A 27,634-nucleotide genomic window follows, 5' to 3' on the forward strand; every position below is an offset into this window, starting at 1 on the left:
CACACATATATATATATATATATATATATATATATATATATATATATATATATATATGTATATATATATATATATATATATATATATATATATATATATATATATATATATATATAAATGGTTAGGGATCTCTTTGTATCAATCTTATATATTCTTTCTTTCTTTCATACCTGTTTGCCGTTTCCTGCCTTAGCAAGGTAGCATCAAGAACAGAAGACTGAGCCTTAGAGGAAAATCCTCAATTGGCTCCTTCCTCTGTTCCTTTTGGAAAGTAATAAAACAGGAGAGGAGCATTTCCATCCCCCCACTCCTGCTCCTCTTAGTCGCCTTCTACGACACGCAGGAGATGCGTGAGTAGAATTCTTTCTCCCCTAACCCCAGGGATGAATCTTATATATATATATATATATATATATATATATATATATATATATATATATATATGGTTAGGGATCTGTTTGTATCAATATCAGTGGATTTTGAATTTTTTCTCCTCCATCCCTACATTGTTTTAAGAGTAAATGCAGCAGATGGACCAAAATTATAATGTAGTCTTTAGCTGCTTCATCATTTTTAGCATGCATTCTAAGCCCTGTGTTAGCGGGAATCCAGCCAAGGAAAGTCCATTGTAACTTCGTCATGGATAATTTTGATACCTGTGTCACGCTTCGTCATAGATGATGATGATTCCTGTGTCGTGTTTATAGCACAAGAATGTTAAAAGCCAAGTCGAAGAAAGTTTGATGCTGCTACAAAGCATTGAGAATCATAGCCTTCCTTTTTTTCGTACAGAAACATTAGCAAATATCAGGTAACGAGTATAGTAAAAACTTCATATTGGAGAATGGTTGCCCAGATGTGGCTACAGACAAACCCATTCGAGACAGCAATTCTGGCAGCTCCACTGTGTACCTAAATTGCTAAGTATTGTGTCTGTTAATCATATCTACAGACCCAGACCCAGACCAAGCCGTGAGGGTAGACATGCCAAACCATCATATAGGTTATCAGTAAAAAGATTTACATCAATTCTCCTTTTCTCATATTGTTCGTGGCTAAAAACGATTGCAAGAGCCGCCTTGTTTTCATTTTTCTTGAGCCTCCCAAGCCTTCTATTAGGCACCGAAGCAAGCAGAATTGCATGGACGCAAGCTTCACCATTTCAGCTAAGCGGCCACTTCATAGCATGGACTGAAGCCAAAAAGAGTTCAGGTACTAAGAGCTTTTCTGTAGATTGGCGTTTGAGTCCACATACATCACCTCCATGTGATAGATGTAATCCTATACCAAGAAAGGGAAACAACAATTAAGTTTTCAGTATGTGTTCCATTATTTAGTGTTTTTTCATTGTTGTAGTTATGGAACAGCTTGAGGCCAACATGTTTACAGTGATTTTCATACTGTATTTATGATCCTTTTTCTCTTATTGATGTGGGGATGTTTTCTTTCATTCCTGTTGTGCTGGTAAGGAGATGTTTTGAAACGTGTTTAGAAACTAGATCTTCGAGGACTTTCCTGTGTTTAAGTATTTAAGAATTAAGGGGCAAGTCGTCATACCGAAGGGTCGTACCGTTTGGTCAAGGGTCGTACTGTCGTGTCCAATTGATTAACTTGCCTCCATTAACGACTATCAAATCCGAATACTATTAATCCACCGAGTCGCTGGGCCATTACACACGAACACCTTGGTAAGGATTGCCGTATTATCTTATCGTGACGCTCCGCCTCTCGATGCATTGAGTCTGTCAAGCTGTTCCTGTCTGCATATCGCGTGACCTTGGGTGGGAAGATGTGCTGGGGCTCTGGTGTTGGTCACTATCCTAATACACCGACGAGGTGAGGGTCATGCTGGGTGCCAAGAGGTAGGTATGACCCAACCCGCTTCGTCTTGAGCGCCGAGGTATCTTCGACTTCGCAGACTTTTTTGGGGGGACATCTTAAAGCTCATGAAGGTTTTTATTTATGGATTTTTCGTGGTCACGAAGACGAGTAAATAAGGTCGTACCAGCCTTGAGATATAGGTTGGTTCGTGACCTTGAGGTGATAGGCAGTCTGTACGGTTGGGTGAGTTACGGTAGGTGCGCGCGCGCTTGTGTGTGTGTGTGTGTTGTGAGCTAGGCTACTCGGGTAATGCGTGGAAGGTGTGATATTAACAAGCCGCCACGTCTGCTTGCTGTCTCTCTTTTCCAGTACCTCGTCCACGTAAAGTCTTGATTAAGAGAGAGAGAGAGAGAGAGAGAGAGAGAGAGAGAGGGTGAGGATTAGACACGAAGCAGCCCACCCAACCTCTGCCGCTACCCGCCCACCACCGTACTTGGCGGCCGCAAGCAGGCTGGCGCCGCTACCCGATACCACGTCCACTCTCCTGCAAATTCTACCTCTGCCTCTCCTCACCTACTCCTCCTGCTCCTACTGACGCACACAATGTTTGTACCTGCTGGAGAAATGATTATTTTCCTTGGGTTAGTGTCTGTGTGTGTGTGTGAGCTGGTTCGCGAGAGGGTAGTATCGCTCGGCCATAACGGGGTATATATATAGTCCGCGCCTCCACAGATGCCCTGTTTGGTCAACGTCTCCCAACACACATACCCAACAACTGGTCATTATTGTGGCTAACCTCACTCCACATACCCGCAAATACGAGACTCTCTACCAGAGAAAAGGCGAGTACTTCAACCCTTACGAACTGTCTCTAACATAGCGAGTCCCAAGACTTTACTTACAACACTCTGGTAAAGCTTAATTGTATCATTGCATGACCTTTAGTATACGTGATAGAGGTGAGAAACCAGATAATTGTGAGATATTACGTTTTTTTTTTTCATTAAATCAGATATGTACGCAGTCAAACAACAGGTGTTTACACAAAGGGCGTATCACCCGATAAACCCCGCCTGGAATGGTTTGAGTGAGTAGTAGTGAAAAAAAATGATTCCCTTGGGGTTAGAAGTCTGCCACTGAACCCATTGTATACGTAAGGCACAGAGAGATCTGTGGGTTCGAGTGTTGCTGGAAGTGGCAGAATTCATCGTGTATATCGGTGACAGACCGAACCGTAACATTTAAGAAGCGCTAGGAATATATTTTTGGATGGTTAGGGTACGAGTGAGGTAGAACAGCTGCCTCTTACAATGTAAATCCTTCAGCACGACGGCCAGCTGCATCCATGAGTGTGATGGCCGAAAGGTCATATACAGTCGTGCTCAGTGGTCGTACACAGTCGTGCTGAAGGATCGTGCTCAGTGGTCGTACACAGTCGTGCTGAAGGGTCGTGCTCAGTGGTCGTACACAGTCGTGCTGAAGTGTCGTGCTCAGTGGTCGTACACAGTCGTGCTCGATGGTCGTACACACAATCGTGCTGAAGGGTCGTGCCAGTGGTTTACTCGTGGGGTTTATGACTCATAAAACAGGCGGGGGAAGGAAGCGAAATCTGTTTTAACGCTGGTTTATATGGGGTACGCAGTGCTGTGACTGCGTAGCCTATCATCGCGTGACTGGACTATACAAGCGTCACCATTTTCCAGAGAAATGTCTATGAACGATGTAATATATATATATATATATATATATATATATATATATATATATATATATATATATATATATATATATATATTTATTTATTATCCCTGGGGATAGGGGAGAAAGAATACTTTCCACGTATTCCCTGCGTGTCGTAAAGGCGACTAAAGGGGAAGGGAGCGGGTGGCTGGAAATCCTCCCCTCTCGTTTTTTATTTTTTTCTAATTTTCCAAAAGAATGAACAGAGAAGGGGGCCAGGTGAGGATATTCCCTCAAAGGCCCAGTCCTCTGTTCTTAACGCTACCTCGCTAACTCGGGAAATGGCGAATAGTATGAAAGAAAAGAAAATATATATATATATATATATATATATATATATATATATATATATATATATATATATATATATATATATATATAGTTCATTGTTCATTGACCTGCCATAGGGTAGCGGTTATTTATGTAGTTTGTGCTTCACTGTACACCGAATTATATGTTGGTCGTGAGAGAAATTAGTGGGTCGTGTTTTGCCCGCCATGAGCTTCGCAAAGTAAGCGAGGAATCGAACGCGGGTACTGGAAGACGTGTTGGTAAACAACAGTATGGTATCAGCCGCTCGAAGCCCACTGCAACAGCCGAGGTCAGCAGGTATGCAAGTTCGTTATCTCGGTTGTATTACAACTGTTGTTGGTGTCATCACGGTGGTGTGTCATTTGGATCTTACGTCATCCGTAAGTTATGAAAGGATTCAATTATGTCACAGTACACAGAGAAAAAAAAGATATATATTATGCATTACGTAACGAATTGTTATGTAAATCATCTGCGCGCGTTACATTCGAACGGTCATTGTCAATCACTATTGATAATATATATTAATTTCCTGTTTGTTTAATCCATTTGAAGCGATTCATCATTTAAAGTACAATTCGTACACTGTGCAGTGTTTGATTGTCTGCTTGTTTAACCATTTGCATTAAGTTACATTCCAGTAGGGGATTGGACCGGTAGAGCCAGTTTGGAGTAACTGGCATTTACATTGTTCAAGGATCTTGTCTTTGGCGATCAGGTCGGCCTGGCGTTATACAACATGCATCAACCATTCCTCGAGTTCATGATGATGCATCATATTACCAAAAGCTGTCGTGAAATTTGAATATGGACAGCGGTGTCCTTACGCGCATGTCACTAACTTTGAATTAAGTGGAAGAGTTTCGCCTCGGAAATGGTCGAACTAGGATTCGTCCACGGCAAGATGGGGTAGTAAAAAGCCGAGGCATTTTCAGCGATGAAGTTCCATATTGTACATTTCATCCGCACCTTCGAGTGGCCAGTTCGAAGCTGCGAACGAGTGTACGTAATATCTGATGATGATGAAGTTTGTATGAAGGAAGTGGATGAATAAATAGACGCAGATGTGAGATGGGGGGGAGGCTGTTACTGCTTTCCGTGGTCCATAAACGTATAAAATCATGTTTTGATGCATGACTGTCAGGCAAATGTATTATTAACTCTCAGGCAAATGTAACCTTGCGAAGGGTTTTTTTTTTTTACATTTTTGTTGAGTTGTCGATTCCAGTGATGGGATGATGAAAATGTTATACATCCGGGGTGCGAAAACTAGCTACCAGGTCTGATTGAATACGCTCTCTCTCTCTCTCTCTCTCTCTCTCTCTCTCTCTCTCTCTCTCTCGGGGGGTGGATGATGAGAAAGATTCTTGCCCTCGGGAATTTTTTTTTTGACGGATGGACTGGAACTACATGGAAGACGTTCGTAATTGGAACCAGTCACTTGGAGACGTACTGGTGAGAGTCCAGTTCTAGGGGACACTTTGGAAGAGTTGCCCCGGTGGACATATTGGAAAAGAAACGCGTTTTGTGACCTTTTAGAAGAAAATCAATCCTCGTGTGTTATTTTGGACATGACCTTTCACGGTGACGTATTGAACGTATTCGAAGAAAATAATGTTGAATATTACATTGTTGGAAGATAATCCTGTGCGATAAGGACATATTGATATTCAAAGTGAACCATGTAGATGAGGACATATTGCTTGCATTAAAGACATGCGGAAAATCATATTGGAAAGGACATAGTTGGGAGAGAACTGTGACATATTGGACGAAAGCTTTGCTACAGATGACATTGGGAAAGTCACATACCAGATACAACATTGATCCTGTGCCAATATATAGAACGACCTTTTCAGACCTGAAAATTTCATCCCACACTTGTGTCTGGGAAGGTCGTCCGCCAACGATTATTCTAAAGCCCCTAAAGCGCGACGGTACGACCCTTGAGCACGACGGTGCGACCCTTGAGCACGACGGTGCGAATCCTTGAGCACGACGGTACGACCCTTGAGCACGACGGTACGACCCTTGAGCACGACGGTGCGAATCGTTGAGCACGACGGTACGACCTTTGAGCACGACGGTGCGAATCCTTGAGCACGACGGTACGACCCTTGAGCACGACGGTGCGAATCCTTGAGCACGACGGTACGACCTTTGAGCACGACGGTGCGACCTTTGAGCACGACGGTGCGACCCTTTTTTTTCTTTTTTTTTTACTTTCTCGCTGTCTCCCGCGTTAGCGAGGTAGCGCAGGGAAACAGACGAAAGAATGGCCCAACCTACTCACATACACATGTATATACATACACGTCCACATACGCATATATACATACATATATATTTCAACGTATACATATATGTACATACACAGATATATATATATATATATATATATATGTGTACAGAATGGAAAAAGGTGAGAACAATGGAAGTAAGGGGAGTCGGGGAGGAATGGGATGTATTTAGGGAATCAGTGATGGATTGCGCAAAAGATGCTTGTGGCATGAGAAGAGTGGGAGGTGGGCTGTTTAGAAAGGGTAGTGAGTGGTGGGATGAAGAAGTAAGAGTATTAGTGAAAGAGAAGAGAGAGGCATTTGGACGATTTTTGCAGGGAAAAAATGCAATTGAGTGGGAGAAGTATAAAAGAAAGAGACAGGAGGTCAAGAGAAAGGTGCAAGAGGTGAAAAAAAGGGCAAATGAGAGTTGGGGTGAGAGACTATCAGTAAATTTTAGGGAGAATAAAAAGATGTTCTGGAAGGAGGTAAATAGGGTGCGTAAGACAAGGGAGCAAATGGGAACTTCAGTGAAGGGCGTAAATGGGGAGGTGATAACAAGTAGCGGTGATGTGAGAAGGAGATGGAATGAGTATTTTGAAGGTTTGTTGAATGTGTCTGATGACAGAGTGGCAGATATAGGGTGTTTTGGTCGAGGTGGTGTGCAAAGTGAGAGGGTTAGGGAAAATGATTTGATAAACAGAGAAGAGGTAGTAAAAGCTTTGCGGAAGATGAAAGCCGGCAAGGCAGCAGGTTTGGATGGTATTGCAGTGGAATTTATTAAGAAAGGGGGTGACTGTATTGTTGACTGGTTGGTAAGGTTATTTAATGTATGTATGACTCATGGTGAGGTGCCTGAGGATTGGCGGAATGCGTGCATAGTGCCATTGTACAAAGGCAAAGGGGATAAGAGTGAGTGCTCAAATTACAGAGGTATAAGTTTGTTGAGTATTCCTGGTAAATTATATGGGAGGGTATTGATTGAGAGGGTGAAGGCATGTACAGAGCATCAGATTGGGGAAGAGCAGTGCGGTTTCAGAAGTGGTAGAGGATGTGTGGATCAGGTGTTTGCTTTGAAGAATGTATGTGAGAAATACTTAGAAAAGCAAATGGATTTGTATGTAGCATTTATGGATCTGGAGAAGGCATATGATAGAGTTGATAGAGATGCTCTGTGGAAGGTATTAAGAATATATGGTGTGGGAGGCAAGTTGTTAGAAGCAGTGAAAAGTTTTTATCGAGGATGTAAGGCATGTGTACGTGTAGGAAGAGAGGAAAGTGATTGGTTCTCAGTGAATGTAGGTTTGCGGCAGGGGTGTGTGATGTCTCCATGGTTGTTTAATTTGTTTATGGATGGGGTTGTAAAGGAGGTGAATGCAAGAGTCCTGGAAAGAGGGGCAAGTATGAAGTCTGTTGGGGATGAGAGAGCTTGGGAAGTGAGTCAATTGTTGTTCGCTGATGATACAGCGCTGGTGGCTGATTCATGTGAGAAACTGCAGAAGCTGGTGACTGAGTTTGGTAAAGTGTGTGGAAGAAGAAAGTTGAGAGTAAATGTGAATAAGAGCAAGGTTATTAGGTACAGTAGGGGTGAGGGTCAAGTCAATTGGGAGGTGAGTTTGAATGGAGAAAAACTGGAGGAAGTGAAGTGTTTTAGATATCTGGGAGTGGATCTGTCAGCGGATGGAACCATGGAAGCGGAAGTGGATCATAGGGTGGGGGAGGGGGCGAAAATTTTGGGAGCCTTGAAAAATGTGTGGAAGTCGAGAACATTATCTCGGAAAGCAAAAATGGGTATGTTTGAGGGAATAGTGGTTCCAACAATGCTGTATGGTTGCGAGGCGTGGGCTATGGATAGAGATGTGCGCAGGAGGATGGATGTGCTGGAAATGAGATGTTTGAGGACAATGTGTGGTGTGAGGTGGTTTGATCGAGTAAGTAACGTAAGGGTAAGAGAGATGTGTGGAAATAAAAAGAGCGTGGTCGAGAGAGCAGAAGAGGGTGTTTTGAAATGGTTTGGGCACATGGAGAGAATGAGTGAGGAGAGATTGACCAAGAGGATATATGTGTCGGAGGTGGAGGGAACGAGGAGAAGAGGGAGACCAAATTGGAGGTGGAAAGATGGAGTGAAAAAGATTTTGTGTGATCGGGGCCTGAACATGCAGGAGGGTGAAAGGAGGGCAAGAAATAGAGTGAATTGGAGTCATGTGGTATACAGGGGTTGACGTGCTGTCAGTGGATTGAAGCAAGGCATGTGAAGCGTCTGGGGTAAACCATGGAAAGCTGTGTAGGTATGTATATTTGCGTGTCTGGACGTGTGTATGTACATGTGTATGGGGGGGGGGGGTTGGGCCATTTCTTTCGTCTGTTTCCTTGCGCTGCCTCGCAAACGCGGGAGACAGCGACAAAGTATAAAAAAAAAAAAAAAAAAAAAAAAAATATATATATATATATATATATATATATATATATATATATATATATATATATAATATATATATATATATATATATATATATATATATATATATATATATATATATATATATATATATATATCTGGCAAACAGTTTCTCTCTCCGTTTAGCTTTATGTAAAGGGAGACTTATTATACCGTCGCCGTGTCATTTAAGTTGAAGGTCTTGTACAGGTCTTGCTGGGGTCGACCTTGCCTCCCTAACAGTTGACCTTGCTACCGTTCCCAGATAAGGAGATAGATGACGCCATTGTACTGATATCTGTTATCTCCATGTCAGTTAGGAGGTCCTTGTGGGGAAAGATAACACTAAATCTATTGGGAATTGGCGCGTTGGGATCTGTTGTTTACGATCTACCAGTCCTTTAGTAGTACTTTACCGGTACTTTAGTAGTACTTTACCGGTACTTTAGTAGTACTTTACCGGTACTTTAGTAGTACGGTACAAACCCTCGAACACGGCGGCGGTACGACCCCTCGAACCGTCGCCGTGTTCGAGGGGTCGTACCGTCGCTGTGTTCGAGGGGTCGTACCTTCGCCGTGTTCGAGGGGTCGTACCGTCGCCGTGTTCGAGGGGTCGTACCTTCGCCGTGTTCGAGGGGTCGTACCGTCGCCGTGTTCGAGGGGTCGTACCGTCGCCGTGTTCGAGGGGTCGTACCGTCGCCGTGTTCGAGGGGTCGTACCGTCGCCGTGTTCAGGGTGACTGAGCACGCCTCACTCAGCTGGTACGACAGATGAGCTGAAGCGAAAGGAAAAAAAAGCTGGGGAGAAAATCACAGCTGGGTGTAGCCAGCTGGCTGGCCCGGCTCAGCTGCACCCCCCTCCCCCACCTCCCCCTCTCACGGAAACCGGTTTAGAAACCTGAACGTCAGCCAGGTTTCTAGGAGGGGGGGGAGGCGGATGGGAGGAGGAGGTTGGATGGTTTCGATCCGATCATGGTGAGAGAGAGAGAGAGAGAGAGAGAGAGAGAGAGAGACTTGCTACTTAGGCCTGGGATTGGAACTTGACAGCCAATGAAGTGGAGAGAGAGAGAGAGAGAGAGAGAGAGAGAGAGAGAGAGAGAGAGAGAGAGCACACCTAGCTTAGGCTCGTGGGGGGTGGAGGTGTGTGTGTGTATACACACTGCCATGTGTGTATACACACACATGGCAGTAAAGACATGATACATACATATACACACACAAGAACCGGGGTGGGGGGGGGGGCAACACCAGGGTAAAACTCCCTCCCCGTAAACACTTCTCTCTCTCTCTCTCTCTCTCTCTCTCTCTCTCTCTCTCTCTCTCTCTCTCTCTCTCTCCACTTCATTGGCTGTCAGGTTCCAATCCCAGGCCTAAGTAGCAAGTCTCTCTCTCTCTCTCTCTCTCTCTCTCTCTCTCTCTCTTACACACACACACACACACAGGAACACATAGCCAGATCCACACAAGACACGTAGACAGATGGGGGGACAGATGGCGCTACACGACCGAGTCGCTTACGGCCCCTTGAGGGCGTGGCGTCCGGGGGGCGGGCCCCTCCTGCAGGCGGCGGCTGTGGCAACACTTCGTCAGGAACCTGAAGGACGCGACGCCCGGCCGGATATTAACACACCTTCTGCTGTTACGACGTCGGGAACGAACACCCGTCAAGTCTCTCTCTCTCTCTCTCTCTCTCTCTCTCTCTCTCTCTCTCTCTCTCTCTCTCTCTCTCTCTCTCTCTCTCTCTCTCTCTCTCTCACCACTTCACTGGCTGTCAAGTTTCAATCCCAGGCCTAAGTTGCAAGTCTCTCTCTCTCTCTCTCTCTCTCTCTCTCTCTCTCTCTCTCTCTCTCTCTCTCTCTCTCTGTGCCTCGCCCACACGTGGGCTGCTGTCCACAATTATTCATTCTCTCCGTCGCACACCTGACCCTCCACATACACGTAGCGCACAACACTAACCTCTACGTGTTCCATGAGGCGAGCCCTGCTGGCTGCACATGGCAAGATCATTGGTACATGTCAGTAGGTAGTTAGGTAGATAGGGTGGTAGAAGTAATTAGGTAGATAGAGTGGTAGAGGTAGTTAGGTAGATAGAGTGGTAGAGGTAGTTAGTAGGGAGATAAGGTGGTAGAGGTAGTTAGGTAGATAGGGTGGTAGAGGTAGATAGGGTGGTAGAGGTGGTTAGGTAGATAAGGTGGTAGACGTAGTTAGTAGGTAGATGAGGTGGTAGAGGTAGTTCGGTAGATAGGGTGGTAGAGGTAGTTAGGGTGATAGAGGTAGTTTGGTAGATAGAGTGGTAGATAGGCTGCGGTGTGGGGGACAGCGTGTGTGTGTGTGTGTGTGTGTGTGTGTGTGTATGTGTGTGTGATGTGCCACACTCTAGTTATGCTCTAGTTCCTCTGGCTGCTGTTAGAGGCCGCGCCCAACACTCCCCCCCCCCCCTTCCTCAGACCAAAACACACACACACACACACATAAACATTCACATCAATTTTTAATGCTGACAAGTCTTTGTGTTGGATCTGCTCATCTCCTGTTGAATGTATGGCGAGGAAGGACTAGGCTTAATGTATCTCTTTAAACTCTCTCTCTCTCTCTCTCTCTCTCTCTCTCTCTCTCTCTCTCTCTCTCTCTCTCTCTCTCTCTCTCTATCTCTAATATATATATATATATTGGTGCTTTCAGGACTGAGGTATTTCATCAGCATCCAAAGATCTCTTTAACCTTTTATTTGGAATTAGAAAAACTGCTGTTAAATGAGACTGATTGTGACATAAACACAATTCAGGAGCCTGTTTTGCTTGCTTCCTTCTCTAGAAGGTTTCTGAGGTCAAACTATATATATATATATATATATATATATATATATATATATATATATATATTTATATTTATATTTTATTATACTTTGTCGCTGTCTCCCGCGTTTGCGAGGTAGCGCAAGGAAACAGACGAAAGAAATGGCCCAACCCCCCCCCCCCCATACACATGTATATACATACGTCCACACACGCAAATATACATACCTACACAGCTTTCCATGGTTTACCCCAGACGCTTCACATGCCTTGATTCAATCCACTGACAGCACGTCAACCCCGGTATACCACATCGCTCCAATTCACTCTATTCCTTGCCCTCCTTTCACCCTCCTGCATGTTCAGGCCCCGATCACACAAAATCTTTTTCACTCCATCTTTCCACCTCCAATTTGGTCTCCCTCTTCTCCTTGTTCCCTCCACCTCCGACACATATATCCTCTTGGTCAATCTTTCCTCACTCATCCTCTCCATGTGCCCAAACCACTTCAAAACACCCTCTTCTGCTCTCTCAACCACGCTCTTTTTATTTCCACACATCTCTCTTACCCTTACGTTACTCACTCGATCAAACCACCTCACACCACACATTGTCCTCAAACATCTCATTTCCAGCACATCCATCCTCCTGCGCACAACTCTATCCATAGCCCACGCCTCGCAACCATACAACATTGTTGGAACCACTATTCCTTCAAACATACCCATTTTTGCTTTCCAAGATAATGTTCTCGACTTCCACACATTCTTCAAGGCCCCCAGAATTTTCGCCCCCTCCCCCACCCTATGATGCACTTCCGCTTCCATGGTTCCATCCGCTGCCAGATCCACTCCCAGATATCTAAAACACTTCACTTCCTCCAGTTTTTCTCCATTCAAACTCACCTCCCAATTGACTTGACCCTCAACCCTACTGTACCTAATAACCTTGCTCTTATTCACATTTACTCTTAACTTTCTTCTTCCACACACTTTACCAAACTCAGTCACCAGCTTCTGCAGTTTCTCACATGAATCAGCCACCAGCGCTGTATCATCAGCGAACAACAACTGACTCACTTCCCAAGCTCTCTCATCCCCAACAGACTTCATACTTGCCCCTCTTTCCAGGACTCTTGCATTTACCTCCCTAACAACCCCATCCATAAACAAATTAAACAACCATGGAGACATCACACACCCCTGCCGCAAACCTACATTCACTGAGAACCAATCACTTTCCTCTCTTCCTACACGTACACATGCCTTACATCCTCGATAAAAACTTTTCACTGCTTCTAACAACTTTCCTCCCACACCATATATTCTTAATACCTTCCACAGAGCATCTCTATCAACTCTATCATATGCCTTCTCCAGATCCATAAATGCTACATACAAATCCATTTGCTTTTCTAAGTATTTCTCACATACATTCTTCAAAGCAAACACCTGATCCACACATCCTCTACCACTTCTGAAACCACACTGCTCTTCCCCAATCTGATGCTCTGTACATGCCTTCACCCTCTCAATCAATACCCTCCCATATAATTTACCAGGAATACTCAACAAACTTATACCTCTGTAATTTGAGCACTCACTCTTATCCCCTTTGCCATTGTACAATGGCACTATGCACGCATTCCGCCAATCCTCAGGCACCTCACCATGAGTCATACATACATTAAATAACCTTACCAACCAGTCAACAATACAGTCACCCCCTTTTTTAATAAATTCCACTGCAATACCATCCAAACCTGCTGCCTTGCCGGCTTTCATCTTCCGCAAAGCTTTCACTACCTCTTCTCTGTTTACCAAATCATTTTCCTTAACTCTCTCACTTTGCACACCACCTCGACCAAAACACCCTATATCTGCCACTCTATCATCAGATATATATATATATATATATATATATATATATATATATATATATATATATATATATATATATACGTGTATGTGGGTGGGTTTTGGCCATTTTTTCGTCTTTCCCTGCGCTTCCTCGCTAACGCGGGAGACTGCGACAAAGTACAATATATATATATATGTATATATATATATATATATATATATATATATATATATATATATATATATATATATATATATATATAAGTTACCCCTGGAACAATTTTGTGAGTCATGGTGTTACACGGGACTTTTCTAAACGCTGCGCTGCTTCCAGTAGCTGAGAAATGTAGATTTCTTTGGAGTGAGTTTTTTTTCTTTTTTTACTAGACTGAATTTTCAGTGATACAGCCTCGTTAAAGTGAGTTTTCACTCGCGGTGTAACCTTGAAGGAGTCCGGTAACACACACACACACACACACACACACACACACACACACACACACACATATATATATATATATATATATATATATATATATATATATATATATATATATATATATATAAAGAAAATTTTAGTATAAATTAACGGTATCTTGGCATTTTTCTCGCTTAAGGAATTAAATTTAGCTTTGAATGATGTCTTGGGTCGAGAAATACACCAGAATGATTTTCTTTCGTCGTTATTACTGTGTATCTGTTAGATACAATAACCTTTATGGACACTTGTGTTGTAACCGCTTGTATTGTTGCTTGGAGACAGTGGTGGAGGGAGGTGGGGACGCGAGATGGCGTGTTGGAGACAGTGTTGGAGGGAGGTGGGGACGCAAGGTGGCGTGTTGGAGACTAGTGTTGGAGGGAGGTGAGGACGCGAGGTGGCGTGTTGGCGACAGTGGTGGAGGGAGGTGGGGACGCAAGGTGGCGTGTTGGCGACAGTGGTGGAGGGAGGTGGGGACGCAAGGTGGCGTGTTGGAGACAGTGTTGGAGGGAGGTGGGGACGCAAGGTGGCGTGTTGGAGACAAAGGAAGATACGGTGGGAAGGGTTGTTTGTTGGAGACGCCATGAGCCGTGTGGGTAATTACCTGTTTGTACTGTACGGGGAGGGAGTTGTACACTGGTGGAGGGCCCCATCTCTCGCACTGTACGGGGATGGAGTTGTACACTGGTGGGGACCCCATCTCTCGCACTGTACGGGGAGGGAGATGTACACTGGTGGAGGGCCCCATCTCTCGTACTGTACGAGGAGGGAGTTGTACACTGGTGGAGGGCCCCATCTCTCGTAGTGTACGGGGAGGGAGTTGTACACTGGTGAGGGCCCCATCTCACGTAGTGTACGGGGAGGGAGTTGTACACTGGTGGAGGGCCCCATCTCTCGTACTGTACGGGGAGGGAGTTGTACACTGGTGGAGGGCCCCATCTCTCGTACTGTACGGGGAGGGAGTTGTACACTGGTGGAGGGCCCCATCTCTTGTAGTGTACGGGGAGGGAGTTGTACACTGGTGAGGGCCCCATCTCTCGTAGTGTACGGGGAGGGAGTTGTACACTGGTGAGGGCCCCATCTCTCGTAGTGTACGGGGAGGGAGTTGTACACTGGTGAGGGCCCCATCTCTCGTAGTGTACGGGGAGGGAGTTGTACACTGGTGGAGGACCCCATCTCTCGTACTGTACGGGGAGGGAGTTGTACACTGGTGGAGGACCCCATCTCTCGTAGTGTACGGGGAGGGAGTTGTACACTGGTGAGGGCCCCATCTCTCGTAGTGTACGGGGAGGGAGTTGTACACTGGTGGGGCCCCCATCTCTCGTACTTTGTACACATTCACTCACTCATAACTACGTGTATTCCACTCATTACACATGATGATGCCACCACATGACCCCCCCCAAGCCACGTCAGGGTCCCCTCTGGCCGCTGCCTTCCCCCCCTAGACCCCCCCCATGGTGTTTACTCCCACTGTTTGTACCCAGGTGATCGCTGGGAACACGGCTTCCATGTTCTATACTGGCGTTTGTTTGCTCTCTAATAATCTCGCCGAATGCTGTCATTTTCTCTTGTGTCCCGTCCATTGTTTGCATGACACAACAGGATCCATTGTTTGCATGACAACAGGGTCCAGTGTTTGCATGACACAACAGGGTCCAGTGTTTGCAGGACACAACAGGGTCCAGTGTTTGCTTGACACAACAGGGTCCAGTGTTTGCATGACACAACAGGATCCATTGTTTGCATGACAACAGGGTCCAGTGTTTGCTTGACACAACAGGGTCCAGTGTTTGCATGACACAACAGGATCCATTGTTTGCATGACAACAGGGTCCAGTGTTTGCATGACACAACAGGATCCAGTGTTTGCATGACACAACAGGATCCAGTGTTTGCATGACACAACAGGATCTAGTGTTTGCATGACACAACAGGGTCCAGTTTGCATGACACAACAGGGTCCAGTGTTTGCATGACAACAGGGTCCAGTGTTTGCATGACACAACAGGGCCCAGTGTTTGCATGACGCAACAGGGTCCAGTGTTTGCATGACACAACAGGGCCCAGTGTTTGCATGACACAACAGGGTCCAGTGTTTGCATGACACAACAGGATCCAGTGTTTGCATGACACAACAGGATCTAGTGTTTGCATGACACAACAGGGTCAAGTTTGCATGACACAACAGGGTCCAGTGTTTGCATGACACAACAGGATCCAGTGTTTGCATGACACAACAGGATCCATTGTTTGCATGACGCAACAGGGTCCAGTGTTTGCATGACACAACAGGGTCCATTGTTTGCATGACACAACAGGAGATGGGTGCCATATAGACTTATGTTGACCCCATTATCGTCCATCCTTCATACCGTTATGGCAGCTGCAGCAAGGAGACTGCCGCCATGTTTGTCGAACTAATATTTGCGTACTTCCAGGCAAGCTCCGTGCTGTTGTTTGCTCAAACCGCTGTTTGCGTCATGTAAACTGGCTCTGCTCTATCGCGAAGACCTTCTGTAGACTTGGTGGCGTGAGAAGTGCCCACTGCAAGCAGCCAAATGTTTGTCCTTGGCCAGTGGCGTGGGCCGAGGTCACAACATAGCGGAGTGTGGCCTGCCCACCAAACATACCGTCTGTAAGAAAACTTTAGGTCGTGCGTGAGTCTCTCCTTGAACACGACGGGACGACCTTCGGGTCAAGAGATCGCACCATCACGCTTGAAATGAAGTTAAAAGTTTTATAAGTGAAATACCACCTTAATAATCTTGTTCCATGTGCAAGATAAATTTTTTTTTTTATTAATTTCATCTTATACATTTCGGAAATGGAGATAAGTATATGAAGCAAATGTACCGTAGGGAGAAAGAAACGTCTGTCCTGTTGACCAATAAGCCTGGGTGAGCGAGTCCTCTGGTGGCATGTGGCGTAACCTGCCGCTCAGGACGGGCCGAGATGTCCTCTCCGTCCATCCTTGACAACAGGGCGTCCCTCAGGAGTGTGGCTTGGAGTGGTGTTAGGGAGGAAGCAGGCCGTCGAGGGGAAGAACTCTCTCTCTCGCTGCGTTCCTCCCCCGCCATTTCCGGCATCACCCTACCTGAAGCAGATTCCCCCGCTCTGCCGGATGCTCCCGCGGAGGAATACATGGGATACGCGTTGGCAACATGGCCGTCCATTTACAACTGTAATTTGCGAAATTCCAAGGGAGGAATGAGCCTCATGGAAGCCATAATGTGAGGAAGATTCCAAGGCCATGAGGTAGGGTGATGGAGGGCGGGTGTTGGCGGGAGCGTACGGGGGTATTTTTACCCGCGCTTCCAACGTCAGTGGCGCTGCTCGCACTCCGCCGGTTGGACGCCTTCCTTCCCCGGGGGAAGCGCGCACATCATGGCTAATATAAGCACCGAATACATGGCCTGAGCCTCTACCGTAATGATGGTCACTTACGATGCAAGTGGACAATAAGAGGCTGAGGCGAAGATAAGATTGCGTGCTGTCTGAAGGCAGTGTTTACGGCAGTGTTGCCATACGGGGCACTTACCATTTTGCAAAGGGTAACTAAGGCCCTAATCAAGGCCACCTCATTATATATATATATATATATATATATATATATATATATATATATATATATATATATATATAAACTATAGCCTAAGCCAGGTATCCATTTTATTGACCAATCCTTAGGGGGTGGATGAACAGCTAAGTTGACTGTGGACCGACTGCCGCAACCAGGATTCGAAACTTATGCACTTGACCTTGGGTGGCCCGTGAATTCGTCACGGTCAGGAACGGTAACCGCTACACCACGATGGTCCATGCTACACCACGATGGTCCATGCTACACCACGATGGCCCCTGCATTTGCGTGTACAGATGTAAGACAACTGATAAAGAAACTGGTTTGTACCAGTGAAGAAATTCAGTCTAACTTGACTTCAGACTCGGTTACACACACACATACACTTCCGTGGTGCAGACCCAAGTTCGAGTCCCGGACAGGGCAGTCGGTCCACAGCCGACCCAGATGTTCATCCTTTCCATTAGGGTAGGTTATTGAATGAGATAAAGGCGAGAGCTAGGGGTGTTAATGTAGAATTTCTTGTAGCGAGTGTTACGTGCTTGTCCTGCCTTTTGACAAGACCTGGTCCTAATTAGTCCTCTCTCTCTCTCTCTCTCTCTCTCTCTCTCTCTCTCTCTCTCTCTCTCTCTCTCTCTCTCTCTCTCTCTCTCTCTCTCTCTCTCTCTGAATCATGTTTGCTTTTATTGATCAAATTAGTCGAAGGAAAATTCACTTTTTAACTTGAATTTTAAACAATTCGTTCATGTTTGAGCTGTCGTGTGTACGTTCGTGTATCATATGTCACTATGCGTTCATGTATCGTGTTATGTATTTATGTATCAGATCACGTAGTCGTTCATATTTCAGCTGTTATGTAGTCGTTCATGTATCAGGACAGTGGTTCCTGTAAGTGTGACCACTGATGACACTTACCTTTGCCTGTGTCCTACAGCATCATGTATATATGTATTATGTGTCCTCATACTATGTATATATGTATTATGTGTCTTCACACCTTTGTATATATGTATTATGTGTCCTCATACTATGTATATATGTATTATGTGCCTTCACACCTTGTATATATGTATTATGTGTCCTCACACTATGTATATATGTATTATGTGTCTTCACACCTTGTATATATGTATTATGTCCTCACACTATGTATATATGTATTATGTGTCCTCGCACCTCATTATTATGTAATGAGTGGACCCTCACGAGCCCTGGTGCTGCGTAAATGTGTCGTGGGTTACCCACTTTACTTTATATTGTAAACACGCCATTGATGTTCCTCGTTTTCTGTTGGGACGAGAATCCTCTGGTTGCTTGAGCCCGCTATGACGCACCTGTCACCTTCCTTTGTTGATGTACTTTACCCACTGTACGCTCTATACTGGCCTCCACCTACCCCCTGCTATTGTACCCACTGTACACTCTGTACTGGCCTCCACCTACCCTCTGCTATTGTACCCACTGTACACTCTGTACTGGCCTCCACCTACCCCCTGCTATTGTACCCACTGTACGCTCTATTCTGGCCTCCACCTACCCCCTGCTATTGTACCTACTGTATGCTCTATACTGGCCTCCACCTACCCCCTGCTATTGTACTCACTGTACGCTCTATACTGGCCTCCACCTACCCCCTGCTATTGTACTCACTGTACGCTCTATACTGGCCTCCACCTTCCCCCTGCTATTGTACCCACTGTACGCTCTATACTGGCCTCCACCTACCCCCTGCTGTGTTACCAACGATCGCAGACATCCTTGCTGTGTGTGCACTTCGGCAAACAAAAACCTGTTAGATTAAATCAGTTACTTTCACTCTCTTCACGGTAAAACCCTCTCTTTATTCCACCTGTTAACCACTCAAAGAATGATTGTTGACGAGACACTGAAATAAAGTTGTCATTCTTGAAGACATTCATGTACTGTGCTTCTTAAACTACTCCTTATATTTCTTTACAAACGTCAGTACGATGTAGGAGAGATATGACTTGGACCACCAGACTATATTGTCGGCATAATAGTTCCCTACATCCGGGAATGAACGAAGCAGCTTTATATATTTATGGCATAATTTGATTTACGGAATATTCTGGACGGAAGTGAATAGAAATCAGGATCTGAGGACGACTTGGGAAGGTTTGGTAATATATAGGGAGGACTGAGGTAAAGATGGCGGACCAAGCTGCATATAAAAACCAGTTAATTTATTATTGTTCGTGGTATTATTATTATTATTATTATTATTATTATTATTATTATTATTATTATTATTGATGTAGACGAAGGTATATTGATGAATGTGTTTAAAGATGGAGAGGGAAGGATGTATTGATGTTTACGAAGGTAAATTGATGATTGAGCCCCGCCCTCCACCAGCCCATCCGCCCACGGCCCCGCCCCACCGCGTGCCCATCCTCCCGCGGCCCCACCCACCTCCAACCCACCCGCCCACCTCCAGCCCATCTTCCCCCCAGCCTCACCAGTCACAAACCCACACACCCCCGCCCACTACCTACAGCTCCTCCTACCACCCAGCCAACTCACCCACAGCCCCGCCCACGACCGACGCGTAGGTCTGACCACCCCACCACCGGGTCGCTTGGCGAGCCTCTAAGGGAAGTTGAAGTTCTGAACTTCCAGCCCTGTACTGAAACTTCAGCCGGCCCTCAGGGCTCCGGGCGGGATACGAGGTATTATGAACCTCATCAAGGAATATTTTGCATAACACGAGTTTAATAACGGAGGAATGAATACCAGCAGACCTCCATCATTTCTCATATAATATTTATGAATAAATGAGTAACATCTGTCTGGCAGTGTAACACATCTTGAACTCATCTCATTAATGATATGTAAACTGTGTAGTGGTGGGAGAGATATGAGACAGACCTGATCAATATGAGAGACAGTTGCGCCTTTAAAGAGATAAGACTAAGAGACCCATATTATAAAACTGCTATTGTTTACGGTCGAATGCCTTAATGTCGAGACTTACCCGTTTTCTTTGTCTCTGGTAGGTTACGCTACGCTACGAGCGGGACTGTAATCTTACGAGAGTGAATTACGTTGATTCCCTTTGTTGTGGTGGTAGTCATCATCATCACCTGGGATGCAACCAGGACCCTTCAGCCACACCTCTTTCATCCGTTAAGTCCTGCCGTTCGCTGGGGAGTTGTGGCGCTCACAGTAAACATGGCACCGGCGCAGCTTGAAAGGTGACTAAATACCATGAGGTCAAGAATTATCTAATATTTTTTAAGCAAATAGATGATAGAAATATATCATCGGAAGGTTTTATACTTTGAGAACAGAATTTAGGGTTGACGTGATGTTTGAGTATATACGCCAGGAACAGAGGCACAGAAGAGGCGTCTGGCTTCGTTGTGCAGTGCCAAGCGTCGGGGGTTCGGACCCCGCCTCAGAACACGGGTACACGGGGTTCGTGCCCTACCGTGCACTCGACCCTGGTCGTTTGCTGTGAATCACGTCTGGTACACTCGGTGTACAGCACGCGTGCTCTGGTACAGCTTCCCACCAGCCAGATCACAGCACAGTTCCCACGGACACAGCAAGGGGGCGTCACACAGAGGAAAACCCACAGTCCTGGTTTACTGGTACAGCAGGGGGGCGTCATACAGGGGAAGAGCCACGTTTATGAATGATGGATGCAGGTAATACGTGTTCTGAGCACTGTTGACAACGGCGGGAAATGCGTGTCCAAAGCACTGTTGACAACGGCAGGTAATACGTTTCCAGGGCACTGTTGACAATGGCGGGAAATGCGTGTCCACAGCACTGTTGACAACGGCGGGTAATGCGTGTCCAGGGCACTGTTGACAACGGCGGGAAATGCTTGTCCACAGCACTGTTGACAACGGCGGGTAATACGTGTTCAGAGCAGTGTTGACAACGGCGGGAAATACGTGTTCAGAGCACTGTTGGCAGCGGGAGGCGTATCGCTGTGGTGGTGGTGGTGTCCGGGGGTGGGTTTAGCCCCAGCGGGAGTGGAAGCCTTGAGGATGATTCACCAGCGCCGCCAGCTACCGTTCTGTACCATCGAGGAGGAGGAGGAGTAGGAGGAGGAGGAGGAGCAGCTTCCCCACCCCCGTGGTGCTTGCCCGGCCCACGTCCACCCCTCCTGCTGGCCTGGTGACGCCGCTCGTCTGGGTGATCTTGGTGCACGTCACAATGAGTCACGGGACGATGCCAGAGACATTGATTGTCCTGCGGTCGTCCAGTCTTGTGTCTTGGGCGGGCGGGACACGACCTGGGGAGGGACATGGATGTTGTGAGAATGTTATGGTTGAGTGAGGTCATCACAGGGAAGGCCATGACCAACCCCCACCTCCCTCCATCGTACGTCTGCCATGAACGTAGGAACACCTCCCGCTCAAGGCGTCACGTCCGCTCCGCTGGTCCTTCCCCCCCCAGCAGGAAAACGTTCCCGCAAACGTTGGTGGCGCTCAGGTGTCTGCCCAGAAGAGACAAGTGAATTAGCAGTGATGATAGGGGCTGCAAACGTTGTATCAGCAGTGATAGCAGGAGCTGCAGACTTATTAGCAGTGATAATAGGGGCTGCAAACGTTGTATTAGCAGTGATAATTGGGGCTGCAAACGTATTAGCAGTGATAATAGGGGCTGCAAACGTTGTATTAGCAGTGATAATTGGGGCTGCAAACGTATTAGCAGTGATAATAGGGGCTGCAAACATTGTATTAGCAGTGATAGCAGGAGCTGCAAACGTTTTAGCAGTGATAATAGTGGCTGCAAACATTGTATTAGCAGTGATAGCAGGCGCTGCAAACGTTGTTTTAGCAGTGATAATAGTGGCTGCAAACATTGTATTAGCAGTGATAGCAGGCGCTGCAAACGTTGTGTTAGAAGTGATAGCAGGAGCTGCAAACGTTGTATTAGCAGTGATACCAGCTGACGAGGAATCTTCCTATTCATTAATATCTGGTAATAATGTAACATGTCATCCACACTCCACACACTCGCCTGCGCCCCGCCTCTCCTGTATATTGACCCAGGCATTGCTAGCGCCGCACAGGGGAAAACCCATTTGATAACGTGAGGAAGTGGTGGGTGGGGAGGAGCCTTCTGCTGCACTGTAGTGGTGGTTGGGGAGGAGACGTCTGCAGCACTGTTGTGGTGGATGGGGTGGAGCCGTCTGCTGCATTTTAAACTTTTCTCCATTTCTGTGAGTAGAATTTAGGATGAACACCTGGGTTGGGTATGGACCGAGAGCCGGGTCCGGGATTCGAACTCGTGCAGGCCCGACCCCCAAGCTGGCACGTGCTGATTCATGAGGGTGTAGAAATCTTCGCCATCTGGAGGCGCTTGTCTGGCTACTGTGGTGTGAGTGTGTGTGTGTGTGTGTGTGTGTGTGTGTGTACCGCCTAGCGAGGAGTCGCCACCGCCACGTGTTGTGTTGTGAACCAGCTGCGCAGGAGACCACAGTGTGTTCCATAGGTCAGGTCAGGGTCGTGACCCGTCGCCACACACATCCCAACACTTGAGGTCAGGTGGAGCACGGTAATCTATTTACATTGGTTTAAAGTTTCTGCCAGAATGAAGATTTGCACCTATAGTGTACGTCAGTGGCTTAATGATGTGTGGATTGATGTAGCTTGTTAATTCTGATGACATGAAATTGTCTACTGGTCCTGGTGGTTGTGGTGGTGGGTGTGGACGGAGCGACAGGTGTGGGGCCTCGTACTTAGTACCCAGGTTCGCGCCCACCCCTTAAATGGGACTGTCTGGTGGCACCCCCCCTCCCCTCCTCCTCCTCCTACCATGTTTGACGCCCACGCTGGAATGGCTGACCGACCCGACCCGGTCCAGCCTCTACCAGACGCCCACACAGACCACAGCCAGACCGACGTATATCACCAGCGGTCGGTCGGTGCTCGCCAACACTCCCTCGACCTTAAACCCAATGTGTTTACGAAGCTTCATAGCTGGTTTAAAGGTCGGATCCTGATGACCCACAGGTTTATATGGTCGAGGAAAGAGCCGTTGGTGGTGTACTTCCATGAGGGTTGGGATATCCACACATGATGTGTGAGGGTTTGGGATAGGCAGCGAAGGGTCCAACTTTGTCAAAGTCCCCTCAACCCCTCTGGGCTACCCAGCTCTCAGCCAGGCTAGGATTCACGCCAAGTAGCTTGTGAATCACCGAAAATAAACTCGCGGAAATATGTTAAAGAGGTCCGAAGAAAGGTATTTGGGTCCCACGCAAAGCACATGTGAGGCGGAGGTTATGTGTCTATATTTACGAGATTCTTTCGAAGGAAAAAAAAAAAAAGGAAGTTGTATAACTATACGCTCTCGTTTGCCCCGTACCAGTCAGTGTTGTACTCAGAGCCATAGCATGTGGACGTGTAAACGAAGGACGTCGACGTAAATGTGTAAATTATATGCGAGTCTTTTTTCAGATGTTTCCGGACCTGTCAGACATTAAGGTGTTTAACAAACACATCTACAGTACTGTGGTGGTCATGTACCGGGAATGCTACCCAGTGAGAGGCGAGTGGACCGGACATCTTGCAAGTTACTCCTAATAAGGTGATGTTTTGAATCGATCTCTGGGCAGCAGCAGCACCAAACTGGTTCCCCCGGCAGGTAGCGCCGCACCTGGCCTGGTCAGCTGGGCCACTATCTCGTTCACTATGCCACTTCCTGTGGTTCCGCGGGCCACCCATTACGTCATCATCGCCGCCGCTCGGGGACTCGCGCGCGCGCCAGCCAGCCCGCGTAAAAACGGGCGAGGTCTATGGCGGAGCCTTGTGTTGACCGGGAATAAATATAACGGTCGTATTGTGGAGCCAGGACGGACTACTTTACCGTGTCCGACGGACGGGCGGACGGATCTATTGAGCGCGTGAGTCGATCGCGAGTCACAACAAAAATCTGGGGAAAGAGAGTCATGGGATTCGTCCCTCCCTCTCCCGGTGTGGGTGAGTCACTCGCACCACTCACTCTCACTCCCCTGTGACGTCGCCTGGCGAGTAGCGCCGCCCTCCCACCGCTGACGTCACGCCCCGCACTGCCTTTTACGGGCCTGGCCCCGCCCCCCCCCTCCCCCTGCCCTCGGTGGGTGCCGCCTTCATATCGCTGGCCAGTTCGCTGACATCCCCGACCGCGGTGCACGTGGCACTATAGGGGTGTCCAGCTCTTTAATTAATTTTTTTTTAATCCATTCTCTGTGATATACATTAATGGTGAACGCCGCGCCTCGTTAGTGATACTAGTTTTAGCGGAAGCTCTACGTTTGGAAACAGTTAAGTGTCGTTTGTCTCCCAGGCCAGTTCGCGTTGGATGACATCATCGGCTCGCTACTTGGATACCCACCCGAGAGTGACTCCCTATCTCGTTACTTTCGGCCCTGGTAACGTAATACCCGTAAGATGTGTTGGACCCCCGACATTCCGTTATGACCTGTTGACGTCACGCCTCCGGATTGGCAACGTTGGGCATCATTACGCCCACGCCCGTGACGTCAGCCGCCCAACACCCTCTGACACCACGTCAGTAAGGAAGACATCAGCTGGCGAGGGAGGGGGAGGAATGGCGGGAAGTTCAAGTCGGGGCGAGTGAGAAAACTGATGTCAGTCCTTCATCTCAGGTCGTGTTACTGTGTACGTTACGTGGATTAAAGTCGTCTGGCTGGCCTTTGTGGCTGTAGTGGCAGATATGAACGTAGGAGGATTGGAAAAGGAGAAAGAAATGATAAAAGATTTTGTATTCCTTACGTAAGTGGGTATAAAATCGATATGATTGCAGTCTTACATTGAAAGGGGGATACCCTGGCCCATATTGTATACTGGGATCTTGTGTATTATTACCTGACACTTAGTTTTTCAATGTGTAGAGAAATACTTTTTTATATGTAGACGTGTGTACCAATGATGGTTCTTAAGTTAGCCTCCAGTAACGTCAGCAACACGTGCGTCCAGAACCTCCAGTACGACAGGCTACCATGCGTGCATTTTTTTCTTACGATAGGCTACCATACGTGTATTTTTTACGATAGGCTACCATGCGTGGTAGGCTGTCATGCGTGGTTTCTACGATAGGCTACCATGCGTGGTTCTTACGATAGGCTGCCATGCGTGCATTGTTTTTACGATAGGCTACCATGAGTGCATTTTTTTACGATAGGCTGCCATGAGTGCATTTTTTTACGATAGGCTGCCATGAGTGCATTTTTTTACGATAGGCTGCCATGAGTGCATTTTTTTACGATAGGCTGCCATGCGTGCATTGTTTTTACGATAGGCTGCCATGAGTGCATTTTTTTACGATAGGCTGCCATGAGTGCATTTTTTGCGATAGGCTGCCATGAGTGCATTTTTTTACGATAGGCTGCCATGAGTGCATTTTTTTACGATAGGCTGCCATGAGTGCATTTTTTTACGATAGGCTGCCATGCGTGCATTGTTTTTACGATAGGCTGCCATGAGTGCATTTTTTTACGATAGGCTGCCATGAGTGCATTTTTTTACGATAGGCTGCCATGAGTGCATTTTTTTTACGATAGGCTGCCATGAGTGCATTTTTTTTTACGATAGGCTGCCATGAGTGCATTTTTTTTACGATAGGCTACCATGAGTGCATTTTTTTTTTACGATAGGCTGCCATGAGTGCATTTTCTGTACGGTAGGCTATCATGCGTTTTTTTTTTTTCATGAAACGTCCGTACCCCAGTCAAACACGTTGGCAAAATAATATGTTTCTCTTTAGTAATGATTTTAGTGTTTAACTTGATATCTTCATTGGGCGGTATTTAGAATGTCCTTTTGCAGGTAGATTATTGGGTAGTGGTTTGTATGGTAATTGGTATCCTTGTGTTAACTTGATCGACCTGTGCCTATTATAGATTCACGACCACCTTGGACGCATGCTGTGGCAGCTTGTAACCCCTCAGATGTATACTTGCATGCAGCATGTGTCAGTCTGGTTTTGAGCACCACGGTACGAATTTTAGGTAAGGTAGCTTGGCCCGTGGCCTTAATCATTAAAGTAAGGTCAGGAGGTCATGGCATCAGCCGGTAGTTTTTTCCGTGTGCTTTTTTTTAACTCCAAATGTTGAAATTAATGTAAGTTATAGATAGTAATGGCCGGGACCATCTTACACCCTCCATATCAGGACTTCTGGTCTTATTCAAACAACTGCCAGCGTTGTTTTAACCCCTCCCTACTTGCACTGAACACCTGTATCTTTTTTTTTTTTAACAGCCCACATCACATGTTTAAATTTAAAACCCTCTCCGCCGTTTTTAAGTCGCATCATTATTGCTACAATCTATCCGTGTCACATCAGAAACTATAAATGGTTCTCCTCTTCGTAAGCGGCTGGCCCTGACTACTTCAATTCGCCCCAATGTATTGAGCATTCGCCAGTAACAACACCGTCTTACCCTCGCTGAATATATCTTGAATGTAAGTTTGAGAGCTGAGTGATGTGAATAAGCTATAACAAGTTGGAATAGAGATGCGTACGCGATACCCTCCAGTGCTGCCAGGAATGACAAGTGGCCAAGGTTAGGGCGGGTTAGACCATGGTAGGGGGTGTGAGGGAGGGTAAGTGGACACACACACAGGGAGGAGCCGGCGAGACTACCTTGCCGGCGGGCGCCACCTGACCAGAGGGAGGGAGGCGGGGATGGATGAGGCGAGGAAAGCCTTTCCCTGACCCACACACCGCTCATGGCGACCTTTGACTGTTGACGGAGGAAGATACGTCTAAATGATCAATCCTCGATCCACATACACACTCCGTGGCCCACACTGCCTGCACCCACACTCTCTGGCCCATGCTGCATCCATACACACACTCCCAAGGCCCACACTGCACCCATACACACTCCCTGGCCCACACACTGCACCCATATACTCCCTCAGGCCCACACTGCACCCACACACACACACACACTGACCCTGGCCCACACTACCCTCTCGCTATCCTTGACCCACACCGTACCCACACGCTGCTCTTGGCCCCCAGTGCAACCCACACACTCTCAAGACCAACACTACACACACACACATTCTCCCTGGCCCATGCTGCACCCACACCCTGGCCGTAGCCCATACTACACCCACACACTGGCCCTGGCCCACACTGCACCCACACGTTATCCATGGCCCACATTGCACCCGCTGCTGAAAATTGTCCTTACCTACTTAAGCGTCCCACGCGCTCGGTTGCCGCCGCAATTGTAAATTGCTGACGTCTTGTCATCTGTACTGCCTCACACTGAAAACGTTTGTCACAGTAAATCGTAGTCGTCAGATTAAATCCTTCAGTACGACTGCTTAACCCCTT

General features: G+C 46.8%; 1 protein-coding gene across 19 annotated transcripts in view; it reads left to right on the forward strand.

The window, feature by feature from the left end:
• The window catches only part of LOC139762765 (uncharacterized), a 172,651-nt gene that overhangs the window by 14,426 nt on the left and 130,591 nt on the right, over positions 1-27,634 (forward strand). For 2 of the 19 annotated variants that reach the window (XM_071687885.1, XM_071687896.1), the window contains exon 1: positions 24,432-24,527. The exons of 14 other annotated variants lie outside the window; for them this stretch is intronic. The gene's annotated coding sequence lies outside the window, so the exon portion shown is untranslated. Of the gene's footprint in view, positions 1-24,431; positions 24,587-27,634 lie in introns of those variants that run through there. 3 more of the 19 variants (XM_071687884.1, XM_071687899.1, XM_071687886.1) reach the window with 3 other exon arrangements.

The sequence above is a fragment of the Panulirus ornatus genome, chromosome 44 (genome assembly GCF_036320965.1).
Source record: "Panulirus ornatus isolate Po-2019 chromosome 44, ASM3632096v1, whole genome shotgun sequence".
NCBI classification, from domain to species: domain Eukaryota; kingdom Metazoa; phylum Arthropoda; class Malacostraca; order Decapoda; family Palinuridae; genus Panulirus; species Panulirus ornatus.